Below are 23,255 nucleotides of genomic sequence, written 5' to 3'. Positions count from 1 at the left end.
CCCCCGCGATCCCCTTTTTCCCGGACCCGGCAAAGGCACGCACGGCTGGGCGTGGGAGGGAGTCGAAACGCCCCGGTTAGCTCGGGTCCGTCGTGTCACTACACACCAAACCCCCGCTTGCACGGACGCCCCTGCGGGGCCTTTATCAGGGTTTCAAACTTGTGCACTATCAAATTTTTAAACGTAAACGCCTTCTTTTGTCCTTTCAGCTATCGCGTATCAGCACTCACTAATTAAACGTGAGTCTCTTCGACTTAATAAACAATTGTATCGGGCCAGTTGGTAAGGATCCATCTTGCAAGAAATCGCAGCCACTATTACAAAGAACACACAGCGCTTGTGTTGTCTAAGCGCTTGTGTTGTGTGTTCTTTGTAATAGTGGCTACGCTTCCTAGAAATATGGATCTTCGACTCGGATCTGCATATATAGTGCGCTCTTTTTGTATATGTCCCACTATGCCCTGTTACAGTCAGCCGAAACCACGTAACAATATGAAGAAATTGAGGATAGTAAGCTGCCACCAGTAACAGTTCAGCTATAGACCATACGAATCGAGACCCACGTGGTGTCTTCCAGCGTTCCTACTTACGTTATTGCATGTTAGTATATGGTTTATTCCAGAGGTTGGTAACCTGCAGTCCGCCAGCCGCATGATCTCCGAGGGGTGGTATTTTGCAGCCCTTGTCTACGCACTAGAAAACTTCGCCCTCCCTTAAGTAACCGATGTACACCTCCCTACTTTCTGCGTCTGTTAGCGAAAAAAAACATGAAGCATATATCGAGGAATCGGCTAACAATGTTCATCCCGAAATCTTGCATTGAAAGAGTAACGCCAGAGCTGTTCTCGGTCGAGGGTCTCATGCCGGGTATCCGTGGTAACGCTTGCTGACATCATAAAGGGGTATGCACCGTAGACATTTTGCAAACAACACTAGTCACCACTGGTCGACTAAAAATAAAGGCGACGTTTGGCACAATCAGTTGTTATTTGGCACAGAAATAGGCTTGGCCTATCAAAAAACTATCATCACCACAAGCACGTATGTGCCACAACAAATTGGAAAATACCCACTACAAACAACGCCATATACACCATATACCATACCATATACAACTCGCTGTCACGTGATGCTGTGTGATAATGGGACTATACTACTACCACGAAGCTTTAAAAAAGAGTGTTTAGTAAAGAGCAGTGATACGAGATGTATGAAAGAAGTTCAAAACACAGAAATATAAAACGCCACCAGCTTAGCTGTTTGAAGCAGCTCCACGAGACTGACCTGGTTCAGTTTTTTCTTGTAATCTTCGTTTCTGAATTGCTACTTAGTCATACGTTTGCTGCAATGAAACATTACTTCCATTACAGTTTCGCACATTGCTGTTACCAAATCATTGTACGTTTCTTTTCGACTGCAAAAGCCCCCTTCCCTATCCTCTCTTACCAACTTTCTGTGCGGGTTCCGCCACGTCAGCTTCATACAACTAGGCATTCCACCTCAAAAAGATGCCAACTCTTGGCCTAAATTAACGAAAGCAAACAAGTATGCAGAAAGTCACCGCAATCCTTAGCTTCATCTAAAGACCCTCCTATGTGAAAATATTACACCTTTGTGCAAACGGGGAAATATTAGCCGAGGTGTGAACTTTCATCTTGTTTTGCTGACACGCAATCGCTACAACACGCTTGAACATGTTCTCACTTCCCAGAATTTACAATTGCTCAATCCAGAAATTTTTCCCAGCTGTCAATACGGTTATATAAAGTGCCTTTTATGACAGAATCATTCACTTGAACTTTTGAAATAGCTGAACACTACTACACACCATGCCTTTCCAACTAGCTGCCCCTTTCTTAGACTTTCCAAAGACATATCTTTGGTTTTTATCATTACTGCCTGCTTCTACTGGACTGCCATGCTTGATGATAGTTCTACAGCTCCCTTTTCTTCCAATTTTTAATAACTTTACTCTTTTAGAGAGCAAGGTACTTTCAGTGATCGTGTGTTGCATAAGCCTGGCCGCACAATAACTTCGGGAGTGCACATTTACAGATCAGCGCCCGCATTCGATAGCTGAACATTTTCAAGCGCTGTCTGATTAGGATTTATTGTTTGGCATGCATCGCATCTCACTTCAATTGTTACGGGTGAAAGCGTTACATGCCTCATCAGAAACAAAAAGTGACTGTTGGCGTCAATACATGTGGGGAAAAAAGGTCATCATCACGTATTGGTGCCATATATATTATATTATCACGTCAACAAAACTTGTTACATCATCATCAGGTCATTATCACGTTGTTGATTCTTCCCACGTCAAAGAGGGTGGGGGAAGAAAGCTAGCAGTACAATTTATTCTGAAGAGAGAAGGTTTTTCTCACATTCGAATTGTCTTACGAAAATAAGGCATAAGGAAGCGTGTGACATTTACACACCGCGCGTTGGCCGAAACAGTTGCATTGATATTGGTAAATTGGTTGTCACCCTCTTGCCAACTACGACTTCTTTGCAAACGATGTTACATATCCCTGAATTGGTTCCGAATGTTGCACCCTAATTTCACTTGCATTATTGTATAATACTCATGCTTTCTTTTCAAGTGATGCGTGTTTATTGTAGTGTATTAAGCCTGTAGATTGAAACTGATACTTTAATAAATGACACTGCTGCATGCGACCATTGTGGCAGTGATGAAACAACTTGGCACATTCAGTGTGAATGCCCACAATACCGCTCGCAGAGACCGTCACTCTGCAATGCACTAGATGAACTGGACAACCAGCCTCTTTCGGAAGAAAGAATCCTGAGCTGCCGACAGGACTTTATGTCACAGAAGGAGGCTGTGAAGGCGCTCCTGCGCTTCTTGCGTTCAACCGGCCTGTCCAAACGACTGTGATCGGAACTCCCTGAATGTGTGCGCATGTGGTTTTTTTTCTAGTTTATTTTTATCTCTCTATTTCTATCCTCTTTCCGACCCTTTTCCCCACTCCTGTACAGGGTGTACAGGGTAGCAAACCAGTTCGTCTAGGTTAACCTCCCTGTCTCTTCCTTTTATTTGTTTCTCTCTCTCTCTAATAAAAGTTCAATCTGTGCAATTGCCGCGTTTTGTAAATGCTGCATATATTATTCTTTGAGCATTGGTTCTTTCCAATGCATGACACGCGCGTACAGTTGGCTGAATGCAGGCGTGATGTACTGGTTTCTTATTCATTTCATCCGCTGAGTCCCTGTAAGCTACTTTAAATGAATGAATTAAAAATTGAGTAAATGATTGAATTAATGAATATTCTTCTCCCCTTCTTTCGTTTACAGCAGAGCTCTCGCACACGCCGTAACCACTGTCAATGAAGAAGGAAATAGTGGGTTTTTCAACTGCCTCGGCGTTGGCGTGCCTTCATCCAAGGAGAGAGACGAGCATTTTTAAGACGAAAGTGTTTTATGCCATGGTTCACTGGGGCTCCACGGACTTAGTTTCTTCACAAAAATGACGTTGCAAAATATATTGTCACGAGGTTGTGATACACGCAGCACTTGAGAGGAAGCACGCAGGAGTCAGGGCGGTGTCAGGCGAACTGTTTATTGGGCGAACTTGTGCCCAGCAAAACAGGGCCAAACACAACTCACAGCAACAGCGGCGTGAACAGTCGTCGGCTGACGGAAAAAAAAGAAGACCCCCAGTGGCGCACTGCGCCGGCTTTTTATACACGCGTCGTAACGCGTTCCAGAGTGGCATACAAGATAAACGCGGCCTGCGTTGCGCTTAACAGAAAGTGGTAGCGTCTTCCTTCGTAAACCAAAAGAACCGCACGTGTCACTACCCCCCTCTGAAAAAGCATCGTCCCGATGCTAAAGACAGAACATAAGAGAGAGTACATGCAATAAATTACATTAACAATGCGTCACAGCTAATCAGCGCGCGTAATAAGGTTTAAGTCGCACCACGTGTACGACTTCGGGTCGTGCACGGCGTCGTTGGGATGACGTTAAGCCATCGGGCACGACCTCATAGTCCAGTTCACCACGACGTCGGACTACCTTGTAGGGTCCAAAGTAGCGTCGCAGGAGCTTCTCAGACAATCCCCGTCGTCGTATCGGCGTCCAGACCCAGACAAGGTCGCCGGGTTGGTATTCGGTGGGGTGTCGTCGAAGGTTGTAGTGGCGCCTGTCGACCGTCTGTTGGCTCTTGATACGCAGGCGGGCTAGCTGTCGAGCTTCTTCAGCGCGATCCAGGTAGCTGGCGACGTCGAGGTCTTCTTCGTCGGTGCCGACCGGTAGTATGGCGTCAAGCGTCGTTGTTGGGCTCCGTCCGTAGACGAGCTTGTATGGAGCAAACTGCGTCGTTTCCTGCACGGCCGTGTTGTACGCGAAGGTTACATACGGGAGTATGGCGTCCCACGTCTTGTGCTCGACGTCCACGTACATGGCCAGCATGTCGGCGAGGGTCTTATTTAGACGCTCGGGGAGGCCATTCGTCTGTGGGTGGTACGCGGTGGTTCGGCGGTGGCTTGTCTGACTGTACCTCAAGATCGCTTGCGTTAGGTCAGCCGTAAAGGCCGTACCTCTGTCGGTGATGAGGACCTCGGGGGCTCCGTGGCGGAGGACGATGTTCTCAATGAAGAACTTGGCGACCTCGGTGGCAGTGCCCTTGGGCAAGGCCCTTGTTTCGGCATAGCGGGTGAGGTAGTCAGTCGCTACGACAATCCATTTGTTGCCAGAAGTTGACGTCGGGAACGGCCCCAGTAAGTCCATGCCGATTTGTTGGAATGGCCGTTGAGGTGGTTCGACGGGTTGCAGAAGTCCGGCTGGCCTAGTTGTCGGCGTCTTGCGTCGCTGACAGTCTCTGCATGTTTTTACGTAGTGGGCGACGTCGACAGTGAGGCGAGGCCAATAGTACTTCTCTTGTATTCGTGACAGTGTGCGGGAAACACCAAGATGTCCGGCTGTCGGGTCGTCGTGTAATGCTTCCAGAACCTCTGGACGTAACGCTGAAGGCACCACGAGGAGGTGGTCGGCGCGGAGCGGCGAGAAGTTCTTCTTCAGGAGGACGTTGTTTCGCAGGAAAAACGAAGCCAGTCCTCGGCGGAATACTTTCGGCACGTCGGCGGTCTTGCCTTGCAGGTAGTCCATGAGGATCTTAGCTCTGGGTCAGCTCGTTGGCGTTCCGCGAAGTCGTCGGTACTTATGGGTCCCAGGAAAGAGTCGTCGTCCTGGTCATCCTGGGGCGGCGGATCGACAGGGGCGCGAGACAAGCAGTCGGCGTCGGAGTGCTTTCGTCCGCTCTTGTAGACGACGGTGATGTCAAATTCTTGTAGTCTGAGACTCCACCGTGCGAGGCGCCCTGATGGATCCTTCAAGTTAGCTAGCCAACACAAGGCGTGGTGGTCACTCACGACTTTGAAAGGCCTGCCGTACAGGTAGGGGCGGAACTTTGATGTAGCCCAGATGATGGCAAAGCATTCCTTTTCTGTCGTGGAATAATTGGCTTCTGGCTTCGAAAGTGACCGGCTAGCGTAACTGATGACCCTTTCAAGTCCGTCGGTTCTCTGCACGATCACGGCGCCGAGCCCTGTGCTGCTTGCGTCCGTGTGAATTTCGGTGTCAGCTTCTTCGTCGAAGTGCGCCAGTATTGGCGGCGTTTGCAGGCGTCGCTTTAATTCTTGAAATGCCTCGACTTGCGGCGTTTCCCATTTGAAGTCGACGTCGGCCTTCGTGAGGTACGTCAGTGGCTCGGCGATCCGCGAAAAGTTCTTCACGAAGCGCCTGTAATAAGCGCAGAGGCCAAGAAATCGGCGTACTGCTTTCTTGTCGGTGTGTGCAGGGAAGTCGGCGATCGCAGCTGTTTTCTGTGGATCAGGGAGCACTCCCGACTTGCTGATAACGTGGCCAAGGAACAATAGTTCCTCGTAGGCGAAGCGGCACTTTTCTGGCTTCAGGGTAAGTCCCGAGGCTTTGATTACCCGAAGAACAGCTTCAAGGCGCCGGAGGTGCTCGTCGAAGTTGGAAGAAAATACGACTACGTCGTCCAAGTAGACGAGGCAAGTCTGCCACTTCAAGCCTGCGAGTACTGTGTCCATAACCCGTTGGAACGTCGCAGGCGCCGAGCAAAGACCAAAGGGCATGACCTTAAACTCGAATAGGCCGTCTGGTGTTATGAAGGCAGTCTTCTCTCGGTCTCTCTCGTCTACTTCGATTTGCCAGTAGCCGGTTTTGAGATCCATCGACGAAAAATACTTGGCGTTGTAGAGTCTGTCCAGAGCATCGTCTATCCGTGGGAGGGGATACACGTCTTTCTTCGTGATCTTGTTCAGGCGACGATAATCGACGCAAAAACGTAGGGTTCCGTCCTTCTTCTTCACCAACACCACGGGTGATGCCCACGGACTCGTAGACGGCTGAATGATGTCGTCACGCAGCATTTCGTCGACTTGTTGCTTGATGGCCTCGCGTTCCCGTGCAGAAACTCGGTAGGAACTCTGACGGAGCGGACGGGCATATTCGTCGGTTATGACGCGATGTTTCGCGAGAGGGGTCTGACGAAGCCTCGACGACGACGAGAAGCAGTCCTTGTATTGGTGGAGTAAGGCTTTGAGCTCCTTTTGTTGCTGCCTGGAAAGGCTTTGATTGACGTCGAAGGCGGGCGCGGACACTGCTGTCGACGTTGCGGCTCCCTGAGAATCGGCGAGGGCGAAGGCATTGCTCACTTCCACAAATTCGTTTAGATGTGCTACCGTCGTGCCCCTATTCAAGTGCCTATATTCGTTGCTGAAGTTCGTCACCATTACCTTGGCTTCGCCGTTATGAAGCTTGGCTATGCCTCTTGCGACGCACATCTGACGGTTTAGGAGCAGGTGCTGGTCGCCTTCGATGACACCTTGTAAGTTGGTAGATGCTTTGGTGCCGACAGAAATGATGACGCTCGACAGAGGCGGGATGGTTACCTGCTCTTCTGTCACATTCAAGGCATTGTGAGCGACGTTGCAGTCTGACGCCGTTGCATTATCCGTGGACAGCGTGATTGACCTGGATCTTAGGTCGATGACTGCGCCTTGCTGGTCCAGGAAATCCATGCCTAAAATGACGTCTCGCGAGCATTGCTACAGGACCACAAAATTCACAGAATACGTCTGGCTGTGAATCGTGACTCTTGCCGTGCAGGTTCCAGTCGGTGTTATAAGGTGGCCCCCTGCTGTTCGGATATCCGGTCCTTCCCATGCAGTCTTTACCTTCTTGAGCTTAGCGGCGAAGAGACCAGTGATGATAGAATAGTCGGCGCCGGTATCGACTAGGGCGGTGACGCTGTGGCCGTCGATGATCACGTCGAGGTCGGTGGTTCGTCGTCTGGCGTTCCGGTTAGGTCGGGGCGTCGGATCACGGCTGCGTCGGCTTGGTCTGGTGCTGCTATGTCGCGTCGGCGGCGAGGCTTTGTCGTAAAGACTCTGCTCAGGCGGCGTACTGCGACTACGTCGGGAAAGTTCGTGCGTCGTGGTCGTCGTCATCGGCAGCGGCGGCAGCGGCGGAGGAGGATCTTCGGCATTGCGTCGTGCAGCAACCGCACCTCCATCGGTTGCTGCTTTTAGTTTCCCGGGTAGGGGCTTGGGGATCGGCCCCGGTTAGGGCCGGTGTACTGGCGGCGATCCGGGGAGACGTAGCGGCCAGGCGAAGGTGAACGGGATGGTCGTCGTTGTTGCCACTGCGATCCGGCGATGTAGTCGGCGATGTCGCGAGGTCGCTCACCTGGGCGCGGACGCGGCGCGTTCACGTCGAAGCCACGCAGTCCCATCTCACGGTACTGGCAGTAGCGGTAGGTGTGCCCGGCTTCGCCGCAGTGGTAGCATAGTGGGCGGTGGTTCGGGGTGTGCCAAACGTCAGTTTTCCTCAGCGAGCGCTGGATTACTGGCGAGCGGGAAGGCGTCGGGGGTGGTGGCGGTGGCTGGCGACGAAACTGCGGAGACGTTGGGTCCTGGTGTTGGCGAGGAGCGGCGACAGGTCGTCGTGCAGTAGCGGCGTAGGTCATCGCCTCCGGTTGGGGCTATGGCCGTTCAGGAACGCTCAGTGAGCGCTGTAGTTCCTCGCGGACTACGTCTTCGAGAGAGGCGACTTGGGGCTGAGACGATGGCAACATGCGGCGCAGTTCTTCACGAGCAATAGCGCGTATGGTCTCGCGCAGGTCGTCGGGGCAGAGTCCTCGGACTTCTGCGACGTCTGGCGACATGCGCCGATCGTATTGGCTTGTCCGCAATTCAAGAGTCTTCTCGATGGTGGTAGCCTCGGAGAGGAACTCTTGTACCGTCTTTGGCGGGGTTCTGATCAGTCCGGCGAAGAGCTCCTGCTTCACTCCTCGCATAAGCAGGCGAACCTTCTTGTCCTCAGACATGTCGGCGTCGGCGTGGCGGAAAAGTCGAGTCATCTCCTCCGTGAAGATCGTTACGTTTTCGTTGGGGAGCTGCACCCGAGTTTCAAGCAGTGATGCGGCTCTTTCCTTCCGCACGACGCTTGCAAAGGTGCGCAGGAAAGCAACGCGGAAGTCGTCCAAGGTTCGAAGCGTTGACTCGCGGTTCTCGCACCAAGTCCTTGCGGCGTCTTCCAGGTAAAAATACACATGACGCAGCTTGTCGTCCGGGTCCCACTTATTGAGGGCTGCGACGCGGTCGTAAATGTCAAGCCAGCTTTCCGGGTCTTCGTAGGTCGATCCGCGGAAGGTAGGCGGCTCTTTGGGCTGGTTGACGACCACGGTTGCCGAAGACCTTGCTTCTGTCATCATGGATGCCGGCTTCGTAGCAGCCTTTGTTTTCTTGTCCTTGTCGGGGAGCGGCAGGTATTCGGGCGGTAGTCCTTGTTGTCTTCGGCTCACTCGAACGACCGGGTCGGCGTCGTCCTCTTGGCGGCTTGGGCTTGGCTCACGGCTGGACGGGGGCGTACGGTACATGGACCGAGAAGCACCTCCACCAGATGTCACGAGGTTGTGATACACGCAGCACTTGAGAGGAAGCACGCAGGAGTCAGGGCGGTGTCAGGCGAACTGTTTATTGGGCGAACTTGTGCCCAGCAAAACAGGGCCAAACACAACTCACAGCAACAGCGGCGTGAACAGTCGTCGGCTGACGGAAAAAAAAAGAAGACCCCCAGTGGCGCACTGCGCCGGCTTTTTATACACGTGTCGTAACGCGTTCCAGAGTGGCATACAAGATAAACGCGGCCTGCGTTGCGCTTAACAGAAAGTGATAACGTCTTCCTTCGTAAACCAAAAGAACCGCACGTGTCAGTCTTTTATACACGCGTCATAACGCGTTCCAGAGTGGCATACAAGATAAACGCGGCCTGCGTTGCGCTTAACAGAAAGTGATAGCGTCTTCCTTCGTAAACCAAAAGAACCGCACGTGTCAATATTTAGAAAATAAGGGAACTAGAAGAAAAAGTTTCACAGGCAGTTGTCGAACTTTCGACCTCTCACACCGCAACGCGCGGCGCGAACTATGCAACTATAGGCCATGAAACGCACGTTGTTTAGCTTCCTAAAAGCAAGCCATTTATATAAAACCATATACCTTTGGCGGTCCTCAGAGCTGAGCAAGTGCAGCGAGTTTTCGCCATTCGTAGTGAGATGGCGCGAAAAGCGCGTGTTGCATGCGCTCTAAAGATTGACAGCCTGTGCATTGTGATCCGTGCGCGCCTTCAATAAGAATTGTTTGTGCGCTAGCACTTATCTCGTGTTTAGGCTTGTATCTAGTGTGCTTCCCACGCAAGTTGGCTTTAAAGAGACTGGTTAAAGAGAGCCTTTGAATAAGAGCAAAGAAGGTCACTTTACTCGCTGCCGTGGCCGCATTTACGGAGAGAGTTCACTACTCCTACTCGAAGAATTAAGAATTGACAGCCCACGCTCATCCTGAGTATACTTGTGCGTTTGTTTCGTGCGTCTTTTTTTTTCTGTTTGAGCAGCGCGCCTTAAGTGCCTAGCTGTGACAGTTGTTAGTCGGCGCTCGTTTTATGTACGCTCGTTTCGTGCGTGCTTTCTTCTCGAGTTGCGCGCTAGAAGTTTCGAATGTCTTGCCGTTCTTCGCGCGGCATAACAATTCGTTGCTGTAGCATTGATTCCTTCACCATTATGGCAAAACCATGCACAATAAATGCTCAGATTTGTCTGTGGAGACATGTTTCACTTTCGCGTTATACCGATTTTTAGACAGAGTGATCAGCCACTTTTTTTTATCAATAGAGCTCAACTTCATATGCCTATATATACGTAGTTATAAAAGTAGTTGTGTACACAAAGTTGAGCTGTATTTCTGAAAGGAAGAAGGGGGCGATAGGGGAAATGTTGTTCCCCAAATGAATAAATAAATAAATATCATTTAAAGTATATTAGGGTCATGACCCAATAATTCCTAAACTGTGTGCATTAAAGTAAGAAGGTAGTCAACTAGCAAGTACTTCAGGGAGCTCTGTAACTAATTTAAGAGATTCAAATCAGCCATCAGCTGCCTGCCATGGCGCGCTCTAACGGTTAGCACTTCGGCCTAAATACCGGACAATGCATTTTTCCCTTCAACTATTGCGCTTGCCAGCGCGATCGGAAAACCGGTTTCGTTGTAAATGGTTTATGCTTACTTTTTTGTCATCACGCTTAATTTAGCACATTTTCTGATATATACTTCTAGTTTCGCTTCACTAATTTGCTGCTATCGAATCGACGTCAGAAAGAATCTAAAAGCTCGTGCTGATAACAGAGGGGTCATTCCCTTTGTTAGTCAGATTAAAAACTTTAAAATTAACGAAATAATCACTCAAGTCCAGCTAAGGACACTTCTAGATGATTTGTTAGTACAAGGCTCGGCGGTTGCCTTGTCAGAAATAATGAGGCAGATCCCTCCAAATTAAGACAAATAGGTTCCATGTTTACACATGTGCCGATGAAGTGGTACACTTTTAGTCCGAACATCTCTTCATAAATGATTGCGTATGGCATAGCTAAAAAGCCACTAAGAGACACTCATATTATAGTTGGAGGCGCCGTACAAGCTCGCCACTCTTCAGGTGCTTAGTCAATCGGCAGTCGCGGATACTGGCGATGCAGGTCACTTCCTCTTTCGGCCAGTGCTTCCATTAGGCTTATGTAGATGGCGCAACCAGCGCAGCGATGCGTGCGATGTGCAGCGGTACGCGTCGCGGGCATTTTCTGTGCGTTTTCGCTGTGATGAATGAAAGTGCTTTTGTCCCGCCGCGTGAGAAGTGCGCCTTCTTACGTTTTGCTTGCCGCATTACTTTGTTCGGTCTCAGTCGGCACTAAAAAGAAGGAACAAGCGGGGGGTTCATCAGCTGGTCGGTACTCCAATAGAAGAAAAAAAAAGAACACGCTTGATAATCAATTACGGCGCACTTATTTGTGCAGTAACGGGTCAAATAACTTAGTTTTGTACAAATTTGTGTCTATTGCAATACTTTCGCCTGATGAGATAAAGAAGTTGAACTACAGAAAACACAATGAACTACATCTGTTTAAACTTTGCAAAGGGGATTTTTTGGGCACTTCTGCTAACGCTACGGTACATATTTCATACGTTGAATCTAGGGGTGTGCCAATACTTGAAATTTTGAAATAATGAACCAAATAGTCTACTGTTCAATTAGGTACTCGAATCATTTAGCACATATTGGAACAACCGAATATTTTTTTGAATAAATCTAGAATAATCAGCGCCACGGGAAAACCACAGGAATGACACGTTGGAAGAGTGAAAGATCGTTTTCTTTTTAATTCATGAAGTAATGCAGGCAAAGCTTTTACGGGTCTATTGAAATTTTACTGATCACCGGAGGAGAAAAAATTCGCTTCTCGCTACAGTTTCTCTCAAGTTAATATGTCCTGAAAGCCACTAATATCACTCTACAAAAATATTCTTAAAAAACAACTAGTAAGCTGTAGTCACTACTGTATACGAGCTTGTCACTGTTTACATAAATGTGGCAGTGGCGTAGCCAGGGGGTGGTTCACAAGGCCTATGCCCCTCTAAAATGTTTTTCGAGCCACGGCATACAGAGCACAAAATGACACTCTACCACGGCCGCCTTTCCCACCCCCATATCAAATCAAGAAGTGCTTCCCCCTTCACTTCTGGTAAAAATGTTTGCGTATATCCATTAATAGTGTCTTTTATGGCTACATGTAGCGGTTATGATAATTCGTTAAAGTTTGTGACTTCATGCTTGAAAGAAAATGTTGGTAATTAGGTATTCAACTACAACTTGATTCGTATTCGTGAGTTATTTGGTATGATCGTTATTTGATTAGAGTACAATTTGGTTCTGAGTTTCATCATTCACACACCTGCCGTTTAAGCTTATCTCAACATAAACAGAAAGCCTTAGTCGCCGAGGTCAGTTTTACGAGGTTTTATGCGCTAGTTTTGTGTTGGACACACGCATGCCAACCGTACAACATTGACCTAGGTGAAGAGCAGAGCTGTCTTTAATAATAACTGTTGGGGTTTAAGTGCCGAAACCGAAGTATGATCAAGAGACTCGGTGTATTGGAAGGACGTGGCTCTATTTTGACTATTTAAGGTTGCATAAATACTTGCCAAGCACCATTAAAGTCTCAATATACAAAGACGACATCTGTGTCTGGACATCGGCAGTCACACGTCCTCAGATACGTTCCCGGCTTCAAAAAGCAGCAACTATGATTGCCAACTACTTGTTCAAACAAGGTCTCAGCATATCACCAGAAAAATGCGCGCTGGTGGCTTTCACTCACAAAGCAATGACCCCTTATGTCATCTCAATCTGCGGGCGACCGATTTCTTACGCCAAAACCCACCGGTTTCTGGGCATCATTATTGATAGGGACCTCTGTTGGAGTCCGCATGTGACCTATATGAAGAAGCGCCTGACCGCTATTTCTCAACTGTTCAAGTTCCTGGCAGCAAAGACGTGGGGGATGTCAGTCGATGCAATGATGGAGCTCTACAGGGCCCTGTTTCTCGGTTTCCTCAGATATAGCTTGCCCGTGCTTAGCAATACCTGCAAGACCAATGTTCGTGTTTTACAGGCAGTACAAGCCCAAGCGCTGAGAGTGTGCCTCGGTCTGTCCAGATGTACGTCAACAGAAGCAACAATTGCAATTGCTGGTGACTATCCGATGCAAACTCACATTGTTGTAGAAGTCCTGAGAACGCACATCCGACACTTCGCACGTGCCCCCGGCCATCACCTTGCACTGTTGCCTTCAGAGAGGCGCCAAGCATCGTTCGCCAAAATTCTCGTGAAATACAACGATAAACTTCCCTCGGGCTTCACTCATGCATCTAAACCATCCATACCACCTTGGTGTCTTATTCGACCCACAGTGCATCTTAGTGTACCAGGGATCCGGAGGAAATCTGAGTTTTCGTCGCCCGTGCTGAAACAACTGTCTCTTCTTCTTTTGCACGAGAAATATTCAGACAGCATACATGTATACACCGATGGTTCCACGAACCACCAGTGTTCGTCAGGGGCAGTAGTTATCCCAGCAAGAGGTGTTACCATCAGCTTTAGGACTGACCACTCCACGCAATCTACAGCAGCGGAACTAGCTGCTTTGCGCGCTGCACTTTGTGTGGTCAATCGAGAACCACCGCAACAATGGTCGATTTTCAGCGACTCAAGGGCTGCCCTACAATCTGTGCTCTCAGCACTGCGTCGCGGCCCGTACGAACAGCTTGTTTTCGAAATTCGATGCCTTCTCCACTCTTTACTTGAGAAAGGGCATCATGTGACGCTTCAATGGCTGCCAAGTCACTGCGGCATCATAGGGAACGAACATGCCGATACTGCCGCGCGGGCAGCCCTTGAAGGAACACGAGAAGAAGTCATACCACTTTCGAGGATTGATGCTGCCAGTAATCTTCGACGACTTGCGCGTGAAATCACGTTTTCACTATGGTGCCCACCAAGCATCGATACGAATCGTCAACACCACCTGTCCTCTCTGATCGCTCTCCGCATGCCCTTTGGACTCGACCGAAGAGGAGCCACCCTTCTTCATCGCTTATGGCTAGGAGTGGCATTTACAAAATCTTACTCCTTTGTCATAGGAATGGCCGACAACGCTCTCTGCGATGCCTGTCATTGCGAAGAGACGCTACACCACATCCTGTGTGACTGTCCATTGTATGAAATCCAGAGACAGTCACTGGCGTCTGCTTTTGCGCGCATCGACAACAGCCAAATGTCTGTGGACACTATTCTGTCAAGTGCCCGAGAGAAGACCTTGCAACAGAAGGCGACGAAGGCTCTGTTGAAATTCCTACGTGACACCGACTTGAACAAGCGACTGTAACAGCAATGTCACACACCGCGAAAGACAAGACTGGACTATGAGTGTGCGCGCGTGTGCTGCCGAATGTGCTGTTTCTATCTTCCCTCTCCGCCCTCTTTCATCTCCCCCATCCGTCTCCCATGCGCAGGGTAGCAAACCGGCTGCCTATAGGCTGGTTAACCTGCTTGCCTTTCTTTTCCCTCTATTTTCTTTCCAAAGGTTGCCTAACGCTCTTTGTGTTGGCAATACTGCCTCAATATAAATGGCTACGGTATCCAAGGTTATGTCAGTACTTCCACTTTATTTTCATTTGGCGCTGCACTTTTCGTAATGTCCGATAGCTTTTGTCTGCTTAAACTGTTGAGGGTGGCTGCATGCATGTTTGCGTGCACTGACGTGATGTGGTAAGCTGACACACACACACACACACACACACACACACACACATACACACACACACACACACACACACACACACACACACACACACACACACACACACACATACTTACATACATACAATCATTTATTTATTTATTTTACATACAGCAGCCTCAATGAGGCTGTTGCAGGAGTGGGGAAAAACAAAAACAAGAGGAACACGTCAACATTTATGAGCAGGCTTCCAGAAATTCTTGAAGTTATAACGAACGAACACTTCTGGGCAGCGAATTCCATGCTTCCATTTTTGTAGGAAAGAAGCTGTATTTTAAAATGTCAATGTGGGTGAAAAAGTTGCTATGTTAAGGGCATGGTCACTCCTCGTAAACAAAGGTCTGAAACATTTAGGTATGGCTCTATAGTGTTTAAGCGAGAAGAATTGAATAGGCTGTGCAATTTTTTTGGCATTCGACATGGCGACGCGTCTCAGGTGTAGTGAGATTTAGCTGTGAAAGGGAATTCGTTGGAGAAAAATGCCTGTCATATCTCTTGCATATAAAGCGTACAGCTGTTTTCTGAGCAGATTCAAGTTTGTTGATGTCACATTTCTTAGAGGGGTTCCAAACCACACCACCATATTTGAAAATCGGGCGAATAAGTGTTATGTAGGTAAGCAGTTTGGTTTCCTGAGAAGCATAACGTAGCGGAGCGTACGATGTATATAACCCAAACTTTTAAGTTTTAAGGGCTTTATTGCATGTGAAATCAATATGTTTGGACCATGATAAATTATGTGTAATAAGAATGTCAAGATACTCATATTCGGACACCCTACATAGACTAACATTGTTAAAACCACAGTCAAAAATCAACGGGTGTTAATGTCCTGTAAATGACATAAGGACTGTCTTGGAGAAGTTAATATTCATTTTCCACGTATCAGACAAGCTACAAAGTCGGAAAATGAATTGTTGAGAATGGCATGATACAGTGGCGATTTAACAGCATGATAAAGGGCGCAGTCATCTGCGAAAAAGCGGATTTTCACAGAAATGTGCGAAAGGAGGTCATTGATGTAAAGTAGGAACAAGAGGGTCCTAACACAGAACCCTGGGGAACTCCTGATGAGGGTGATTCTTAAGAGCGAAAGAAAAAGAAAAGTGAGCTCCGTAACTGTCTGCTTCAGTGAGCGACACCTCAACAGTAGCTCACAAGGGATGGGGGTGAGGAGAGATAAAAGGGGTAGGAGTAAAGGTGTAGAAAAGAGAAAGAGACGTGAGGTGGTAAGCCAGAAGGAGCGACAACAAACTGAGGAGATAGGAGAGATAGGAAAGATGAAAGCACCGTCACTGAAGTCCGAGCACGGGGCACACTTGCGAGAGCTCTTGTCGGCGTCGGTAGATGGCGTAGAGCAAGTCCAGTCGGTCAAAGCTACACTGTCGTCGAAGGTCGTCGGCCTCAGGAGGTGACGTAGGGCGAGCCCAGTCGGCCAGAGCTACGCTGACGCCGGAGATCGCGAGCGCACAACCAGTCGGCACGGAATCCAGCAAGCCGAACTCCTGATGAAACCGGCATCGAAGGCGAGTTAGTAGAATTGAAGCACACATATTGTGAACGCTGCAAAAGAAAGTCACATATACACCCAACCTATGATGCATTCTTCAGTATGACGAACAATTTTTCCAATAGTTTAGTATAAGATATATTGTCAAAGGCCTTGGCAAAATCGATTAATATGGTATCAACCTGGTCACCTATGTCTAAAGAGCTACAGACGTCATGAACTAATTCTGTCAGTACAGCAATGGTGCTAAAACTACGTGTGAAACCATGCTCTAACGTGTTCGAAATATAGTTTGTTTCAAGGAATTGAAAGAAAGTTGAAAGTTGAAAGTTGTAATTTATTTCACCACAACAATACACCGTGATTTACACAAACAAGAAACAATTGTGGCATGGAAAGTAGGAAAAAAGCTGCGCTATAGCAGCTTGACTAGCCCCACCTCCCATTTGTACAAGGCAACAGAAACAATGCCACACCAAACTCCATACGGTGCTCACGTATGATTGAAAGAAAAAAGAAAAGAAAATAACATTCTAGTGGTTGTTTATGAAGTACAGAATAGATGCACACTTGGGTGTTTACAAACAATTATTGGGAAAAAAGGCAACCAAAATAAGACGCTATAACAGAAAGGGGTACATTTAAAATTTCATGCATTTACAAGTACTGGGTGCAATTTTTCTGGGTTTATAACTCCTTATACAAACAGGTTTAATATATCACTACTTGAAAGGAGACGCAATTGCTGTTCTGTGAGCTTGAACTTATTTAGTATATGGGGAACAGAGTGCTTCAGCATTTGGAGTCCGTAATTTGTTCGCGGTCGGGGGATGTGCCAGGGTTCAGAACTCCGCATCGGACGCAACAAAATTTTCGGCTGTAAATGTGCTAAGCCTCTCAGGTTTGCGCGATTCTTTCGAATTTCAGACCTCAAAGACAACAACAAGTTATGTTCATATGCAACACAAAATTTTAAAACTTTAAACTTGACAAATAAATGGGATGTGTGTTCTCTGTAACCTATATTTGCAACAGCCCGTAAAGCGCTTTTTTCAAGTGTATACAACTTTTGTTTTGATGTTTCAGTTCCAGAAGCCCATACCAACTGACAATAGCGTAGATGAGAACAAAAAAGCGTATTAAAGATAAGAAGTTTCTGGGGGAGCGGTAGAAACGACTGACACCTTCTCAGCACGCCAAGGGCTTTTCTTAGCTTAATATACAATTGTTCAGTGTGAGAATTCCAGAACATATGTTGATGAAAGACGACGCCCAAAGTTTGGACAGTCTCTGAAAGTTCGATATTGAAATTATTTAGCATCAGTTTTTGTGTGTACGTACATGTCATTCCTTTCGCACGGAAAAGAACGGCCTTGGTTTTAGAGCTGTTGATCTGTAACGAATTTGGGCAGGACCATTTCGAAAAATTGACTAACGTTTTATTAGCTGCTTTTACCAAATCGTCTATATTTGTTCCCGTAAAGAATAAGCTTGTTTCATCTGCATAAATAATGTACGTTATTGAATGATCCACATTTACAATATCATTGATATAAAGGTTAAATAGAATAGGTCCTAATATGCTTCCCTGTGGTACACCGTGTTTGATTTTTTTGGGCATAGATGTTTCCCTATTTATAGACACACACTGGTACCGATCACTAAGGTAGCTTTCTATTAAATCGAGCGCGATGCCTCTAATCCCGTAATAAAACAATTTTTCTAACAAGGTTTGGTGATCAATTCTGTCGAACGCCTTCGTAAAGTGTATGAATACGCCTAATGTTAGCTTTCTTGCTTCAAAGTTGCCCAGTATCAACTCTTTTTGATGCAACAGCGCTGTCTCCGTCGATACGCCAGACCTGAACCCATATTGTGCTGTTGTAATCACAGAATGTGAGTCCAAAAATTTATACAATCTAGTGAAAATGATTTTTTCTAGAGCCTTTGAATATATACGTAATACCGATATTCGCCGGTAATTACTCATTTCATTTTTGTCACCACCTTTATAAAGCACTGCAACTTTGGCATTTTTCATCCGCTTAGGGAACCTACCTGTGCTTAAAACAATATTATAAATATGCGTCAACGCAGGGTGATAATAAATCAATAACAAAGATAACCGGTTCCATTTTTATGCCGTCAATGTCCTCACTTTTGCTTTTTTTTAAGTTTCATGAAAACGTTGTTTACCTCAGTTTGCTCCGTAGGGTCAATAAATATTGAGGGGGCTATAGGTGTTGGCATGTAACTTAATGCATTTCCGTCGTAAGTACTTTCTGACAAAGAAGTAAAGTACCCATTGAATTTATTGGCTAATGCTTTTCCTTTAAATATATGATTATCAATTGTAATTTCGTCGACACTGGGCGTCCTATTACTTGAAGATATAATTGTGTTTAGTTTTTTCCTCATTTGCTTGACATCTACGATACTATTAAAAAGAGTATAGTAATAGTCGCGTTTGGCTTGCCTTAAAGTTCTTGAAAGACTGTTTCTGTAGGCCCTAAACGCTTTCAGTGCATTCAAATCGCGATTTTTCAAGAACACCTGGTACAGTCTGTTTTTCGTACGTATCATTTTCAATATACTTAACGTTACCCAAGGCTTACGTGCGCGGTTTGGCTTAGTTATTTCTTTGTACGGAAAGTGTTTTTTATATACCGAAGAAAAAATTTCTATGAAATGGTCATATGCAGTATCAGCCGTAGAGCACGCAAAAACTGCGTTCCAGCTTGTTCTGGTGAGTTCATCTCGGAACTGCGACAGTGGAACCGCGTTGATGTCTTGATATATTATATTTACAGTGAATTCTTTTGCCGTATTGTACGTATCAGTTACTAAATAGATAGGCAAGTGGTCGCTAAGTGTCACATTTTTGGTACCAGAAAATAGGTCAATAATTGCTAGGTTAGTAATAAAAATGTCGATAAGAGTTTCACTAGTTGCAGTGATACGTGTGGGGGTGGTTATTACATTAAACAAAAAATGGGAATCGAGAATCGCAGATAATTCGCCCTGTTTAGGAGTTTTTGTCAGCATATCAATGTTCAGGTCACCTCCTAAAATTAAAGAGTATTGGTTTACGTTTACAAACGAGAAAATAGCCTCTAGAAACGTGAAAAATTCGCTCAAGTTACCATCAGGTGGCCTATACACGACAGCAAATACAAAATTGTCGCATTTTGTACAAATTACCTCAATGTCCATTGTGGACCAAGAAAAGTCATCGAGGAGGTCATAGGTAAATTCCAGTTTTGTGAACATGCATACGCCGCCTCCCCTTTTCAATATCCTATTCAAAGAAACGGCACTGTAGCCGTCTAAATGTATGGTATCAAGATCAGAGTACCACGTCTCAGTCAGCATAATAACCGAGAAGGAAAACCCGAACTCGTTTATTAAAATGCAAAAGCCATCATATTTTTGGCGTAATGACTGCATGTTCATATGTAAGAATGTTAATGGTGATTTACACTTTTCAACAATATCCGACTTGAGTGTGGTTGGACTAATACAAGATAAAGTCATTGCTGATTATTATGGGTCAACATAGAAGTGCTGTCAGTTTGCAGACAAGTAGTGACATACTTCCAAATGAGAAACAGACAACGAAAAGTATCACTGTGCCTACAGATTTCATCAACAAGGGCAGAAAAACGCAGCCAAGTTGTTTCCCAACTCATGTCGCGATACAGGCATAGAAGCAAACAATCCAGAAAATAGCAAAAGCGGCAACTACAAACGAGTACTTCCAAACTTAAAGCATACAAGACAAAAAAATAAAAATACAGGCAACAAATATCGGAAAGAAAACAAATGTGTGGCGAACAGCGCATGCGCATATGGCCTTTGCTCCGGGTAGACTATCGCAACATATACAACTATGTGTCTCCTTAACACAAATGAACGGCATGATAAGATGCGCCATAGCACCACAAAGGGCTCCTTCAAAGCTTGGAACATTGGTCTTATTTTCCAGCTTTCATAATGGGTTGACGATTTTAGCAACATCCCCACTGCATGAAATCTTTATTTTTGAAGCGTTGTCCATTCGCCGCGCGAAAATTTTGCCATTTTGCACCCAAACGTATTTCCAACCAGTTTCGCGTTTGCGTGCAGTAGCCTGACCTAGTACACGTTTCAGCTCTGGGCATAGGTGCTCGTTAACAAAGAACGGCTCCTCCGAGTCAAAGCCTACGTCAGAGCACTTGAGCCGGGCAGCACGCGCATTCTCGAGGAAACAGTCCCTCTTCTGCCTCCGTGCGAACTGAACTACTACGTTCTTTTTTGTTAGATTGGAGGTTGGTACTCTGTGCACCGACTCAAAATCGGCTTCCTCAAGTGGTACACCTACTTTCTCGCCAATTTTGATCACTGTATCTATAAGGTTTTCAGTGGCGTTGTACGGGATACCTTTGAGCTCCACATTTGCATTACGAGAATACTGCTCAAGGTGTAGCAGCCTACTCTCATGATCTTTCACCTTTTGAGCAAGATCAGCGCACGTGGCCTCTAGCATAGCGTTGGTCGCCTTGAGCTTTACATTTTGAGCCTTTACTTCTTCACAATCAGTATTTAAGGAAGCCACAGAGGACTTAATTTCCCTCAGCTCATTACGAAAGTCTCGCTCGAGTGTTTCCTTGAAGCCTTTAAATTCAGCCCGTAATTCACGCTTAAGTTCCTCGAAAAGTGCTCTTATCTCTTTCGCCATGTCTCAACGAGTCAATACAGACAACAGAACACTTGTGGCAGCACCAGCAGCAGCAAAACGAAACAGGCGAAAATTCAAGAAACAAGCAGGAATTTGGGCACAAACCTGCGTGAAAGATGTGTAGCGTTTTAGTCCTCGAGCTTCGCTGCCGCCTCTGCTGCCATGTGAAGGACGGAGCGTTGTTCAGTCAATTTGTAGTTTTTCGTCGGGGTTGAGGAACCAATGCGAGTCGATGGTCCAGGCAGCGTCACAATCACACGAGGGCTGACGTGGAATGGCCTTTCTTGAAGTAGATGAAGATAGCTGGGCTGATATCAGCGCATCCAAACCGCCGCACGATGCCGGAACGAAATATTCCACAGCTCTGCGTGAAAGATGTGTAGCGTTTTAGTCCTCGAGCTTCGCTGCAGCCTCTGCTGCCATACCAGTCGGCCAGAGTTACGCTGACGCCGGAGATCACGAGCGCACATGATATGTTTTTATGATATGTTTGAAAATATTGTGTTCTAGAATTTTACGAAAATCCGCTGTTAAAGAGATGAGTTTATAATTGTTTATTAATTGAACATTACCTGATTTAAATAAGGGAAAGATGGAAGCGCGTTTCCACGAGGATGGAAGTGTCGCTGATGAAAGAGGTTTTTAAAAAATAAATGTTAGATATCTGCTACATCAAAAAGCGTATCTAACTAAGAAAGCTTTCGGGGTGTCATCGGGACTGCATGATTTTTTGGCGTCTTCTAAGTTTAAAATAAGATTGAGTATGCCCTCAAGTGAAACTGACACATACATACATACATACATACATACATACATACATACATACATACATACATACATACATACATACATACATACATACATACATACATACATACATACATACATACATACATACATACATACATACATACATACATACATACATACATACATACATACATACATACATACATACATACATACATACATACATACATACATAAATGCGCGTTTTTCAATAAAGCAGCATTTGCAAGTCATCTCTGTTTCCTTTCGTGTTCCTTCTTCTCTTGTTCATTCCGCGTTGGTTGTTGAAAATGTAGTGTACGCGGTCACACTATCATTTACAACCTTCACGTTCCTTTGTCTTCACCCTCCATTCAATTTCGCACCTATTTGCTATACTCTAACACATAGCTAGGCTTTCGTTCTCTTTCTTTTTGTTTATTAGCTCTTCCTCAATTTTTTATATATCTCTCAGTTTCTCTTTATTCGTCTCTATATATATCTCATTCGCTCTCCCACAAAAACGAAATCACGTGGCTCACACATAAAGGCTTCTTTTGGTGGCGCCCCTCGATAGCCGAGTGGTTGCGACGCTCGCCTTCTGACCGTGGGTACCACGGTTCCAATCCCGCACCGCCAAGCTCTCTTACTTTATTTCTGTCAATTTTTCTTTTTTCCTCCCTTCTTTCCTCCAACGCGTTCCTAGGCGCGACATTGTGACGCCATAACATGGCGATGAAAGGCGCAGTTTCTGCGAACGCCATCAAACCTGGCTCACTGAGCCGTAGTTTAACTGAGGCATTCGACCTGACAGTCGAGTATTCTACTGCAGAGTCGCATCAATTGTAGGAACCACTTGAGAAATGTACCCCGTAAAGTCTTCATGTTGGAAAGAGAGTACCGTTAGCAGACGAATAACTGCGAGTTAATAATACCACACTACCCCATGCGTGATGCCACGTGAAGTGCCCAAATAGTTCACGACTGAAATAAGTCATCACATCAGTAAGAGCTGATCTAAAATTCAACAAGATCGTGAGCTCTCAAGCAATCCGACGAGATAACGATTATGAAGATCATGATAAGATGGCACCCTCCTCCATACATGAATGTCGCCTTCTAGTAATCTTAGGCAAGCGCTTGAAAGAACCTGTGAGTTTCTTATATTTACTGTAATTATTCGAATAAAGACTATTCATGTATTTACTTATAGAACAATACTGCTTGCCAACATAGCATCAGTGTAATTCATAATAATTCATAATTCATAATTCAGTGTAATAGCATCAGTGGATTGTGCAGCGTTCCCTCACACAAAAGTTAAAAAACGGAAAAGGCACACAACCGTACTCCGTTAATCTTTGTCGCTTTTTGTGAACGCTTTGTAGTCTTAAGAATAAATTTATGCCAACTAGCTCAGCTTTATATGCTATGTGCGCAATCACAATGTAAAAAGAAGAAGCTGAACAGCACAGAGATAACATACCCCACTATGACAAGCAATGCAACAACTTTGCTATAGTAAC

This window comes from Rhipicephalus microplus, chromosome 2, assembly GCF_043290135.1.
Source record: "Rhipicephalus microplus isolate Deutch F79 chromosome 2, USDA_Rmic, whole genome shotgun sequence".
NCBI classification, from domain to species: Eukaryota; Metazoa; Arthropoda; class Arachnida; order Ixodida; family Ixodidae; genus Rhipicephalus; species Rhipicephalus microplus.
The sequence above is the reverse complement of the archived record's forward strand: the minus strand, read 5'-3'. Positions refer to the sequence as shown.